The sequence below is a fragment of the Misgurnus anguillicaudatus genome, chromosome 11 (genome assembly GCF_027580225.2).
Source record: "Misgurnus anguillicaudatus chromosome 11, ASM2758022v2, whole genome shotgun sequence".
Lineage (NCBI taxonomy): Eukaryota > Metazoa > Chordata > Actinopteri > Cypriniformes > Cobitidae > Misgurnus > Misgurnus anguillicaudatus.
In genome coordinates, this window is record NC_073347.2 from 13,683,878 (window position 1) to 13,697,349 (window position 13,472).

The window sequence follows — 13,472 nt, forward strand, 5'->3', positions numbered from 1 at the left end:
GTTGGCCAACTCTTGGAAAGTTTGCTTCATGAACTCTCCACCATTCCAGAGGATTCACTTCACTTTCTGCATTTGGTGTCGACAAGTAGCCCTTCAATTCTCCTTCTATCACCTCTTTTAGAGATAATGAGGCTGATCCTGTGGCTGCAGGTGCACTTACAGCACCTGAGGTTTTTAAAAAGCTTGCAAGTGATTTCTTTGCCTTTTTGGGTGTTGGTTCTGCATCAGGGCTCTGTGATGTGGAAGTAGATGTTGGTTGCTGATCCGATGCTGCAGCAGCTGGATTCTGTATGAACAGCAAAGACTCCAGTTCAGACACAGCTCTGTCTTGTATTCTCTCCATCTTGTCTCTGTCAATGTACTGGGTTTTAAACCTTGGATCGACAAGCGAAGCCATATCCAGCAGGTCATCAGTTGCGGGATCCTGGTATTTATCAGTGAGGTAGTTAAGAATGGTTGTCTTCATTGTTTTTGTTAGTTCCGTGTCATCATTATTCAGGCTCAAGATATTTACTTTCAATAGGTTAAGCACTGGTTTCACATAGGACACACTCACATAGTCCTCACCTGAGAGTGCATCAGTAAAGTCTCTCAGTGGACTCAGTGCCTTTTTCACAGACTCCATCACGTCAATGTCTTGCCATGATGGCACCAAATGTCTTGTCTTTCTGTCTGTCTTTAGGACCTGAGAAATAGCCTTTTCCTGGTCAAGAACTCTCTCAATCATGTTGAGCCTGGAACCCCATCGTGTTGGGGACTCTGTGACAAGTTTCTGTTGAGGTAGTTTCAGCTCAGTTTGTGCATTACTTAGCTCCCTCTTTTTCTTCCAGCTGAAAGAGAAGGTACTGATGATTTTCTTGCAGACAGATGTCATGCGTTCAACACGTGGGTCTTTGGCACTTTTTTCTAATAAAAAAATACATAGATTTAACCATGCAGAATGTAACATTTTTATTCATAAATGTTAATTTTTAAATCGTACAATTTTATTTAAAATCAAACAGATCTACAATTACAATACCATATTTTTCATATAAAAAACTTTTAAATATAATAATGCATTTTATATTTAAACTTTGGACACACAAACTATATATATTTATATATAATATATTTATATATATACTTATATATAAAGTTTAAATATAAAATGCATTATTATATTTAAAAGTTTTGTATATAAAAATATGGTATTGTAATTGTATATCTGTAATACATACTGATGATTATATATACACACATACACAAACATATTTATATATTTATATATACATTTTTCACTTACCGATAGCTAGGTGAAGTCTGTGCCCAAAGCACTGCAGACGCGTCCAACCGTTGAGCTCCAAAGCCCTCACCATGTTACTCCCGCTGTCTGTAGTCATGCAGGTCATGCTTGTTTCGTTCAGTCCCCAACATTCGAGCGCTTCCCTGAGGCCTTGTGCTATAAGATCAACTGTGTGGTCTTGTGGAAAGTATGTTGTTTCTAGACATGCACTGCACAACTTCCAGTCATGAATATAGTGAACTGTTAAACCTAAATAAGGTTCTGAAGTGCGGCTAGACCACAAATCAGCTGTTGTAGCAAAAAAATTTACATTTTGAATTCTGCTTTCCATCTTGCTGCGGCATTCGGAATACAGACGTGGAATAGCGGTGCCGGAAAAATATTTTCGGCTGGGTATTTCGTAACGCGGATCTACGACTTTAAGCAGTCTTTTGAAGCCCTCATTTTCCACAGATTTTATGGGAACCATATCCTTGGCCAGGTTAAATGTGACTGCGTCAGTCACATCTTTCCAGCGCTTACTTGTCCTATCATATGTAGTTCCTTTATCAAAGGCTTCCTTAGTTAGTGTTGTTTGTTTAAGTCTTGCTGCTTCTGGCTGCGTATAGTTAACCTAGCTGATGCATCTCGCGTGGGGTCCCTTCACAGTTTGGCTGAAGGAATATTATTTCGGGTGGTTTCTTTTGATGTGGTTAAAAAGATTTGTTGTGTTGCCGTCTGAGGTGCGAATCTTATCTTTGCAGCATTTGCAAATTACCGTTGTTTGCTCCGTGTCTGTTGGGGAAAACCCAAACCATTTCCATATGATTGATGTAGATTTTTTTTTCGGGACCAAGACTAACTCCTCAGTGTTTTCATCCATTGTCGCGTCACTGCGTTGCTAAATCTTACTGAACTCACGAGCAAAATATACGAGCCTGGTAACTTGTCTTCATGTAGCGCGCCAAATCTTTGAAATGAACACACGCAAGCAAACTCAGCAAAGTATACGAGCATGTAACTCGCCTTTGCATAGCGCGCTGCGCGTGCCTCAGTTTGTCGCGTACTTGAACTCGCATACGTGATATAGGCACGAATCACGATACAACGATTTTTCTGAAAAAGTGGATCGTGGAGACATTTTAATCGTTCACGATCAAATATCGTCATATCGCCCACCCCTAATTCCCAGCTGAATGCTGGTCTGTATGGGTATATGTGCACTGGTTCACTATGTCAGCTGACTGGACAACAATGGTAAACACTGAGAAAGTATTGTACGCATCTCCTGACCCTCTGACCTCATCTTATGACCTTGTTTAAATTTTACCACTGGCTTCAAAGATGCCTTTAACATAGAAACACTGGGCAGATTAACAAAGCATTGGAAGAGGTCAACAACCTTGCTCCAGTCACGTGGAGATTATCCAAGCACACTGTAGTACAGCAGTACTCTACAAAGATGGGACTTAAAAGACTCGGGTCTCTTTAGTTGAAACGGCTAATGAGTTCGTCTGGCCAACTGCATGTGAAACGGGGTTGATAAGGACACGAAATGAGCGCTGTACTCTATGGACGGTAATCCCTTCACAAGACCAGGCAATCTAAGCCAGTACAGCTCTTTAAACATGCCTTAGTGCCTGTGATCATGGTTCAGCATGACTGGTCTGGATGTAAGCCCTCGGTTGCTGTTAGCTGTGTCAAAGACAGAGAAGCTTTATTCTAAAGTGTAGATCTGTAATCTTTAAACCGGAGGGTCACACACATCCATCAATTATTCAAATGACAAATTCCACTAGAAATTGATTTCTGGATTATCTTACACAGCCGGTAAAAGCCTTGAGAGGGGACGGCAATCTAGGATTTCATCAGCTCTATAATTGACTCTCTATGTTTATTCTTTTTTGCATCTCATGAACTTTACATATCCAGTGTGTTCTAAAAATGCCATAATGTAGACAGGTCAACGTCAAATAAACATTTTCTGCAAAATAATTTTTAATGGGATAATAATAATATCCTAGTCAACATTTGAAGTAGATTAAAATAGTTTGTGAAGACAAGAACGGGTTCTGTTCAAAATTTTAAGAAAACTTTTACAAAAGGTTTTGATCCACTTCAAAAATGTTGACTAACTTTTTTCATTAAAAAAGTAGTACAAAATCAGTGTTCAAAACTGAATCCTTACCGTATTCAGATTCAGGTTATAATAATGATTTATAATTTAGAGGCCAGGTCTATTTTTCATCTTTGTGTGATTACCTCACATCCGTAAACAGAAACAAGAGGTCCCGGCTACTCCAACGCATGCATGTGTTTCGGTTGGGGAATAGTTTGTAGCTTGTGTTTATACAACAGTTGCTTAGAGTTTAATAAACTTGTCATCTAGATGGGGGCATTTAATCTCTAATGTTTTATACACTGATCATGTGGGGAAAGTCCACTGATCTATATAGACGGTTTCATCGGACGCACGTGATACACGTCTGGATCCGAACCTTACTTCCGGTTTCGTTTTTTTATTGGTCTGACTAGTTGCTAAACTGATCTCTTGAACAAATTCCTCGTCGAAAATAACAAATGTTTTGGTTTCCTAGGTAATCTATGTGCTGTTTTTTTCTTGTTATATAAATAAACTACGTTTAAAGTACTTTGTTGTTATTTATTCTTAGTGGAGTTTAGCGGAAGTTACGTGCGGAGTCCACGACAGCCGCGTGTTTATGTTGTTACTGCTGAAACGGTCTATAAATGACTGGATTGCGCATGACATCACAATTGTGAAGCCATCGCCATATTGGTATGCACAAACATTTTATTAAATTAATAAGATGTTATCAGATTTTAATGATAAACAGTACTTTGCAATAATTTGCTGGTTTTGCAATTATGTTAATGGCGTGTATTTTGAAACAGTAATTAAACCGCGGTTAAACTAACTTTTGATTCAACAATATAAGAAAAATTTTTATGCAAACTGCCATGCTTGTAAAAGCCATAGAATTTAAGTCATCTTTACTTTAAAACTAAATCAGAAAAATAACAGCAACCCAGCTGCAATAACAATTTCTTTTTTTACAGTGTACACATATCATAAAAATTAATCTTTTGGGACTGATACGCTGTAAACCGGGTGAATTTAGATTTCGATTTTGAATATACATCAATGAGGCCCTCTGCTGGTTGGGATTACCAAGATGGCCGCTCAAACGCTTCTGATAACTTCTCGCTGTTACGTCCACTCATTTACATAGATCAGTGGGAAAGTCATGTAAATATGTCAACTTTATTACGTTCTTACATCTGGAGAATCATCTGTTGTTAAAAGTAAAAGCTCCAGTTAAAGGGCACCTATTATGGCCTATTTACAAGATGTAATATATATCTCAGGTGTGCCCAGATTGTATCTGTGAAGTTTTAGCTTAAAATACCCTACATATCATTTATTATAGCATGTCCAAAATGCCCCAATTTGGGTGGGAGCAAAACTGTGCTGTTTTATTGTCTGTGCCTTTAAATGCAAATGAGCTAGAATTCCCAATTTCCTTACAACCAGACAGTAAGCGCAGATCTGATTAATACAGTCCAAGACAATAGTATCAAGTGGACAGAGTACAACTCGCAAATGGTGAAAACTATGGTAATGCAGGACTGTAAGTGGGCGGGGCTTTATCAATGTGACCTCACATTTATAGGAGAATCAAAGCGGCAGTTCTTATTAGACTGCTTTAGTTTAATGGAAATTAAAAAACAAGAAGCTGGTGGATTTTTTTCATCGTAGGGTGGTTGTGTTCACACGCTGCCAAACACACATTATGTCCAAAACAACTTGTAAAAGTGGATTTTGCCTAATAGGTGCATGTGACAGAGCTTGTGATAAAACAAGAGTTAATATTAGCATGGCATTTTAACATCTAAAGGGATTAAATACTGGAGCACAGATGACTTTTTACTCTGAAAAGGTAACAAATCTATGTTAAAACATTTTTGTTGAACTACACTTTTTTTTAGTCAGAACAAACGTGGCAGATATATTACTTGTTCACATGACATTTTTGCAGATATATTTCTTGTTCACATGACATTTTTGCAGATATATTACTTGTTCACATGACATTTTTACAGATATATTACTTTTAGGATGTACTTCTATGTCAATGTATAATGACAGATCCGCTCTGATGCAATGATCACGGATATCAGATTCATCCACGCAGTGATGAATGCACCGAAAATTGCTCCGCAAATAACTTCAGTTTTATAGTTCAAACAGAGATGGTGATAGAGAGGCAAAAACTATAGACTGCAGCTTTAAAATGCACATGCTTGGTTTGTTTGTTTGTTTATTCTTATCGCCATTCCAGCATCTATGGCAATATTCATGACGAGAACTGGTTAATTCATACACAACTTAATCCAAGAGGGGCAATTTGGCATCCAATTCACCTAACCTGCATGTTTTTGGCCTGTGGAAGGAAACCAAATGACCTGGAGTAAACCCACGCTGAAACAAGGAGAACATGCAAACTCCACACAGAAAGGCACCTGACCTAACCAGGGCTCGAACCGGAGGCATGTGCTTGGACATTTTGGGATATTGTTTTTTGGTGGTTACGGTTGATTCTTTTTTTTAAAACATCTGTAAAGTTTTCAACAAAAGCTTTTGATTATGACACAGTCATGGGAGCCAACACGGGTTCCTCCCCTTTGAGATACTATGCACTGTTTTATGGCTTCATCACTAGAAAATAGTTTTCAGCATATTGGACATTAAGCAAACTAATTCAGGACAAATGTTTTTTAAACATAAGTACTATTTAAAGACAAATCTTCACTTGGCATATTCTTCTTAAACATTGCTTTTCTTTTTGTTATGATTGTTATAAACTCATCTTGACATATTAGACATGACTAGCGTGATTCCAATACATGATTATGACTGTGACTCATTTTGAATGTGCTCTAAAAGATGTGGACCATTAAGTTTGCTTAATCTCATCCCCTCCCTGTTGGACCGAACTGGTAGTGGGTGTTGGCACCCACATGCCTGAGTACAACTGGAGGCTCAGTCTGAAGGTAATAACAAACTGGTTAAGTAATGTCTGAATAATGTTTTCTTACAAAACAGAGGCCCTCTGCATTACTGCAAAGCAAACTGCTACTTGCCGTCTCCTCTCTTGTCATCTGCAGCTAAACTAATGTTTACACACCAAATTGCAGATCAGCAAAGGTCAAAATGCAGACAAGGCCGACATTGGAAAAAAATTGCTTTGGTACGTCACGCGATTTGCTTGTTTGCAGTCAGCGGGAGATGTTGCGGACCAGCCGGCAGCATAGAAGAAAGAGCGTGTCTGGGGTGGAACGCGAGGCTTGTCTCCTATCATAACTCAGATCACCATGGGACGTGCTGTGCAGCGAAACCAGTTATGAGCCAAGAACCCCTGCGTTGCATCAGCTCGGATCTCTCGCGGGCCACGGATCATAAATCAAGGCACGAACAAAATGGACACTTGTTTTCCTAATGTTTCCCTCTCTGCGTGGGGGTGTGTGGATTTCTAGAGCCCTTTGACAGGGCAGATTCCTGACTAATGAAAAGCAGGGAAAGCAAGAGACGCTACATCTCAGGGAGTTTTTCTTGTGGCTGTCGCCATCGACTTGCTCACTGGAGCGAGGAACTTATACTGTAATGCTGCATTGGAACATAATGTGAAATCCATTGGAAAGGAAAAATTAAATTAGGGTAAACTGCATTCATGTGCTGTTGTTCACCCACCCCACAAACCCCAAAAACACACAACATTGGACTGGAAACATCACTTGTAATAACATCTGCTCAACATACCTGCATCTTTGCAAAAAGAGTAAACGCTTTGGTGTGCATGCCTCCTAAAGTCAGAAGCTTTGATTTGTCAGGCCTCAACATATTGAGCAGGACTTACTGTAGTCAACCTGGCCTTATTCTCCTTATTACATCACATTCAAACACTTTATGTATTTATTTTTATATGGGTTCCAGTAATTCAGAAAAGCAACGCACATTGTTTTGTTCCGGTTCAATAGCCAGCCGGTAGAAAACAGTGTGAGCACGCATAAAACATGATTTAAACAGTTAATATTTACATCTGCCATGTATGAGCCAGTGTGAGATTAAGAAGTGGCTTGATATGTCATATGAAGATATATTCAATCATTTCGTGTTGTTAATAAACATATTAAACTACTACATGTATTGAGTATTGTTTTTGTTTTATGATAATATTATTACATCGCTTCTTACGCACTAGGTGGAGACATGAGCTTATGAAATTATTTGCTAACTTTTTTAAAGTATTTGCTTTTTTCATTTGAAACATATCAAAAGTACGCCAAACACATGACGAACTGTTATAAACATTAACTAAGCAGATTAGTCGTATATATTCTTTACTGAAATCGTAAGCTTTAGTGGCTCACCGGAAGTCATAAACAAAAAAGCTCAAAGATGGTGGTGCCCACATTTACGTCAAAAAACAGGTGGATAGTCACGTAATTTTTTTATTCTTTTTTGTGATACTGTCACGAATTTCCGTGTTTTTTCATGATCGTATCACGAATTTCTGTTTAGGTGTCATTGTCACGTATTGGTTACTCAACTGTTTTATCCTATTTTCTTACCATTTTCGCTTCGGTTTAGGGTTAGATTTACATTAAATCCTTACCCAAACCCAACTCTAACCCTAACGCCAGGCGATAATGGATTATAACTCTGAAAATGTAAAAACAAAAACGGAAAAAATTGTGTTAACCAATTCTTAAAGTGACATCCTAACGCAAACACCAAATCTTACCCTAAACTGAAGCGACAATGATTTGACAATAGGAAAAAGCAGTTGAGTAACCAATACGTGACAATGACACATACCTGTAAACAGAAATTCGTGATATGATCACAAAAAAAAAAACGTGAAAATTTGTGACATTATCACGAAAAAGAATCAAGAAATTACGTGACTATAGATACATAATTTTGTGAGACTGGGTAGCCATATATGAGAAAGAGAAAGGACTAAACCAGGAAAACATCTTAGCACACGTTGATTTTATCTTGGGAATATTAATGGATGGAACAGATGAACATCTTCCGTGCACACTCAGACCCATAAATAGACCACAAGGCTATCTTAAATGCAGAAACACTGCATCAATGCATCATTGTGAATTTAATAAATGGTTATGTCAGAATCACTCCAGCAACGATATAAAAGATTGACTGTATTCCCTAAGCCAGCATTGAATTTTCCCACACTGGACATATCAGAGATAACGTTGTAAATCCCGTGCCTCCAGGATGACAGTATATGCGCTTCCAATTCAGAAAAAATGCAAGCAAGGTTACAGAGCGATGCATGCCAAAAGCCAAGCCAATGTCTTATGAAATTACAAACTCCATCTTTATTATATGGCAGATGGAAAATTCATTATGACAGAAACACTCCAATTTTGTCAATTGGAAAGCCCTACTCAACCTGAACTCAATTACATTTTGTCATATACTTAACTGAAAAGACCTTCACATGGATGATTTAGTGAGCATGTGTGATTGCTGATGTTTGTTTATTAGGATATTTCTACTGTTTATGCACATTTCAGCACATGGCTAATCAATTTATGCTGCTGATTGGTTAAACATAATTGTGGGTGTGGTTTGGAAAGGACATTCTGCAACCCATAACAAACTTATTTTAAAATTATGCCGCACACTATACTAAACACAGGTTTAGCACCTAAAGTAAGTTTGAAGTAAATTAGACCACTGATGATTTGTATGGAGTTTATCCATCTACAGTATACCCCTGACCATCCCATTGGTATTATTTCAATAATTTCCTCTCTGTCCAGACATGATGTCTCCTACAGCAGCCAGTGAAATGCCTGAAAGCAGCTGGGTATGACAAACCATGTGCAAAGCCAAGAATCAGTGTCTGTGTGAAGAAACGTGTGTGTGAAGCGTAGTAGTTCAGACCCTTCGAGTCATAAAGACAGCCTCAGAGCATATAATGGCAGAATATGCTGTTATACATTGTTTTTAAAGCCTTGGGCCGATACAGACAATTGATAAATGTATATGTGTAATAATAAGAAGATTGTGAGTCCACAGAGGTGTCTCTGACAGTGTGAAGATTATTTTTTATAAAAGCAGCTTTATATTTCATCTTCCACAGATCAAGTTGTGGTGTAGGATTCCTAAAGCTGTGTCTTGTGATAAGAGACTTTGTGTTTTAAGTTAATAAGATTTCAGAGAGCTTTTGAACTCTTCCTTGTTCGAAAAAACAACTTGGCTGTATGCGGTGAGAATGGCAGGTACCGTAACTGGGTCAGAGACAGTTAATGCTTTCTTACAAGCAGAACAAGGCAAAAGTCTGGTGATAAAAACTTAAATCATTATTACATTAAAATAAATGGATATAATGTCTTTTCATTTAGCAAATCCCAGTGATTTGCAAAATGGGATGTTTAGTTGTTGTGCAATTTTACAGTACTTAAAAGGGGAAATATCATGAAAATCACATGTTTAAGTGCTATAATTGGGTCCCCAGCGCTTCTATCAAGCTAGAAAATGTGAAAATGAACAACCCAGTTACTAAGTTTTGGTAAAAGCATGCATGTGCTCATTGAAAGGTCATTGAAATTTGGCTCCCCTTGTGATGTCAGAAGGGGATAATAATACCGCCCCTTAATCTGCACTATACAACCACGGCACTGCCATTTAGTGCAGAGATCAACTCATTTGCATTTAAAATGACACACATTTTTGCTCACACCTAAGTAGCAATTTTAACATGCTATAATAAATTATCTATATGGTAGTTTGAGCTAAAACTTCACATATGTATTTTGGGGACATGAAAGATTTATTTTACATCTTTAAAAAGTCTTGTGAAATGTCCCCTTTAACAAATATGTATTTGTCCTGTAATACTCATACCGTAGCACAAATAAAACAAAGCTTTCAAATATAAACTATTGTCTGGGAGAAGTTTTCTAAATCTAAAATCTAACTCAATGACTAAACAGTAGACAAGTGAATCTCACAAAACCTGTCAAGCACATGCCCGGATCACATTTCATCTCTTAATCAATGAATATACTGTAGTATTTTCAATACAGAAAATAAAAGCAATGTTTAGGATATATTTTTACCTGTTACATTGTTATGCACCTATTTACCCTTGAAATTAAATTAATAAAGTAACAAAAACATTATAATAATCTTATTACTGCACCGTCAAAAAAGTTTGTTTTTTCAACTTAAAAAAATAAATTACCTGGTTGCCTTACATTTTTGAGTTAATTCAACTTAAAAATATTAGTTAACTCAAAAAGGTATGTAAAAATGTTAACTAACATAAGGCAACCAGGTACCTTAATTTTACTATTTTACAGTATAAATGTGAAAAAAAGTGTTTTGATTTATAAAGTATACACCATAGGCTACTGTCCAAAAGTCTTGGGCCACCATGCCAGAATTAGATTTGTTGTTTTTGCAATGTGTAGTGATCATATATAATTGTTACTCAGTCTCTTTAATAGAATACATCCAGAAAATACAGGAAATGTGTATATAGTATTAAAAACTGTATAAAATGATGTGTCAAGATTTTAGGGTAAACTCCCCTTCCACTTGATCAAAAGCAGGAAACTGCAGGATCTCGTAAACCTAAATAAAATTAAATCCTAATTTCTAATTTAAAAGAAATTAGTCTCTTTACTGTATTCTGCTCAGAAACTTTACTGTACTCTTTACTGTATTCTGCTCAGAAACGCTCAAGATGTGTTTAGTGCCAAGAGAGGTCACACTAAATACCAATGATGCCTAAAGAAGACATTTAGTCCCGAAAATGTATTTATTTATTACATATTTCCTGTATTTTCTGTTTGTATCTTTTGAAAAATAAATATGGATGGACATTAAAACTTCTAAAACAACAAAACAACAAACAAACAAGTCCGTTGGTGGTGGCCTAAGACTTTTGCACAGTACTGTATATCACGATAATATTTGTTGAATGCCTTTGCTGAACAAAACTGTAAAACAGTAAAAATTATTGTAATAAAGTAATTAAGAGCTAACAGGAAGCACCACTGAGAATAATGAGAAATACAAAATTATGTATTTTTATAGATGACTATAAAACCTTTTAAAATGTGTCTGCTTTCCATTTCAGATAGCACCAGTTTTTTTTTTTAGTTTTTCAATTTTCATACATACACAACTGGCCAAGTGTGAGATTTGATGAACCCGATGAGGATGTGTGAGAAAATGCAAATACACTTAGATAAAAAGCTGAATACAAAGACTATTCACACAATGTGTTTGTCTTTAGTGGCAATAGACGCTGCCATATGCTGTAATTAAACACTGACTGGATGCCATAATTAACTGCTTTATGCCTACAGTGTGTTACACTCAACATACAGTAATTACTGTATGATCTATGAGCAAGAGAAAGCTTTCAAAGTCACAACCTTCAAAGGCAGATATGATATACAGTACAAATACAAAACAAACAGGCTATATTAGGACAGCAGATAAAACAGTTAAGAGTAACTTAATATATGTAGACACGGAGAATTAAACAATGTTTGCTACAAACGCTGTTGAACTGTTGAGGTAAAATATTACTTCACGTTAAGTGGACTACCAGAACCCACATGAAAATACTGTAGTATTCCAGTATTTATTAGTATATCAGTATTTACGGTAGTAAACTGTACTACGTTAAATTTCCTAGATACTACATTGATTTTTTTAACCCTAAGTTACATTAGTAAACAGTACTACGTCGGTTCACTACTGCATACTAGCGTACAAAAAAAGTTAAGTGATTACTATACTTACTATAAAATATAGTATAGTATATTATAATTGACTAAAAATAACTGTTCAATAATAAAGTTTAATATCGTCGTGAAATGAGGTTATTCACTTGATCTGCATTTTCAGGAAAAAAGTCGCAAAACAGAGTCCTCGTGCGGCGTGTCAATGTAAAAGTCCCAGCTGTTTAACAAACTCGAAATCAAAAACCTAGCAATATAACTGCGTATCTTTTTAACAATATGAATTACTGTAGGCTATTGTTAATATTTCAACCAGCATGACCATCATCAACCTTTAATAATCGCAGACGTCGTGCTTAAAACTTGCACTAAAGTTTTAAAAGCAGAATTTAGGGCACTTACCACTGACTGCGTGAAGTACACTGAAACAGTAATGTCCGAAAAGAAATAACGCGTCTAAAAACGATGTCCTGGTGTCCCCACCTAGAGGAAGTTGAAGAAAAGATGAGTATACTCCTCTCACTAAAGTACAAACAAAACGTCCCGTTGCTGAAACAGACGGGGCTTAAACATGAACCTTCTACTCGTCTGCGCGTGCATCCTGTTTTAAGTGAATGCTGCAGACTGCCGTGAATCCCGCGCTGGACTCGAACCCTGCCCCCATCCCTCCGCACCGGACCACACCGCCGCTGGCACGAGCGCGACCGCTGATCTGGAGCGACAAGCTTTAAGGTTATGGGAGAGTGGGCTTGATGGGGGGCTCGCGACGGACGACAGGTTCAAGTTTATGAGGCAACGGGAACTGCGTTCCATGGTAGACGTCAAAACAAAAGAACACTGACATGTTGTTGTTGTTGGCTCCTTTAAATGCAGTAGAAAATAAGTCATTTCTGTTCGTTTACAAATAAAACGTATCGTAAAGAATTAACTATTCAGAGTGAAAACCTTTTAAAAGTTATCACTTAACAAATTATATAAAATATTGTAATACATGTAAAAAAAAATCTGTGCTGCCTAAATTTATTTTTTATCAACTTTTTCAATTTACAAGTCATGTCAACTTACTATTATTTATCTTGACAAGAGTTGCTACAACTTATAAAATTAAGTTGACTTTTTTCAACTATATTTTATAAGTTATAACAACTCATTTGTAGTTATAACAACTCATCTCTAGTCAAGATAAATAATAGTTAATTGAAATTACTATCTGAGTTGATAAAAAAAAAATGTAAGGCAGCAAACATTTTTTACAGTGTAAAAGCATGTCATGAGAAAAGAAACAGTGAGTGGAGTATTAAAATGTATTAAGTTTAAAACAAAAGTATAAAATTACAAATATATACATGAAGACAAAATGTACATCTCCATCCATATTGCCAATCCCACACAT

The 13,472-nt window shown here is 36.7% G+C and overlaps 1 protein-coding gene across 1 annotated transcript in view; it reads right to left on the minus strand.

The window, feature by feature from the left end:
- Positions 1-12,803, minus strand: part of lzts2a (leucine zipper, putative tumor suppressor 2a) — a 73,647-nt gene extending 60,844 nt beyond the window's left edge. The window contains exon 1 of the mRNA XM_055169799.2: positions 12,482-12,803. The gene's annotated coding sequence lies outside the window, so the exon portion shown is untranslated. The remainder of the gene's footprint in view (positions 1-12,481) is intronic.
- Between the last annotated feature and the right edge of the window lie 669 nt (positions 12,804-13,472).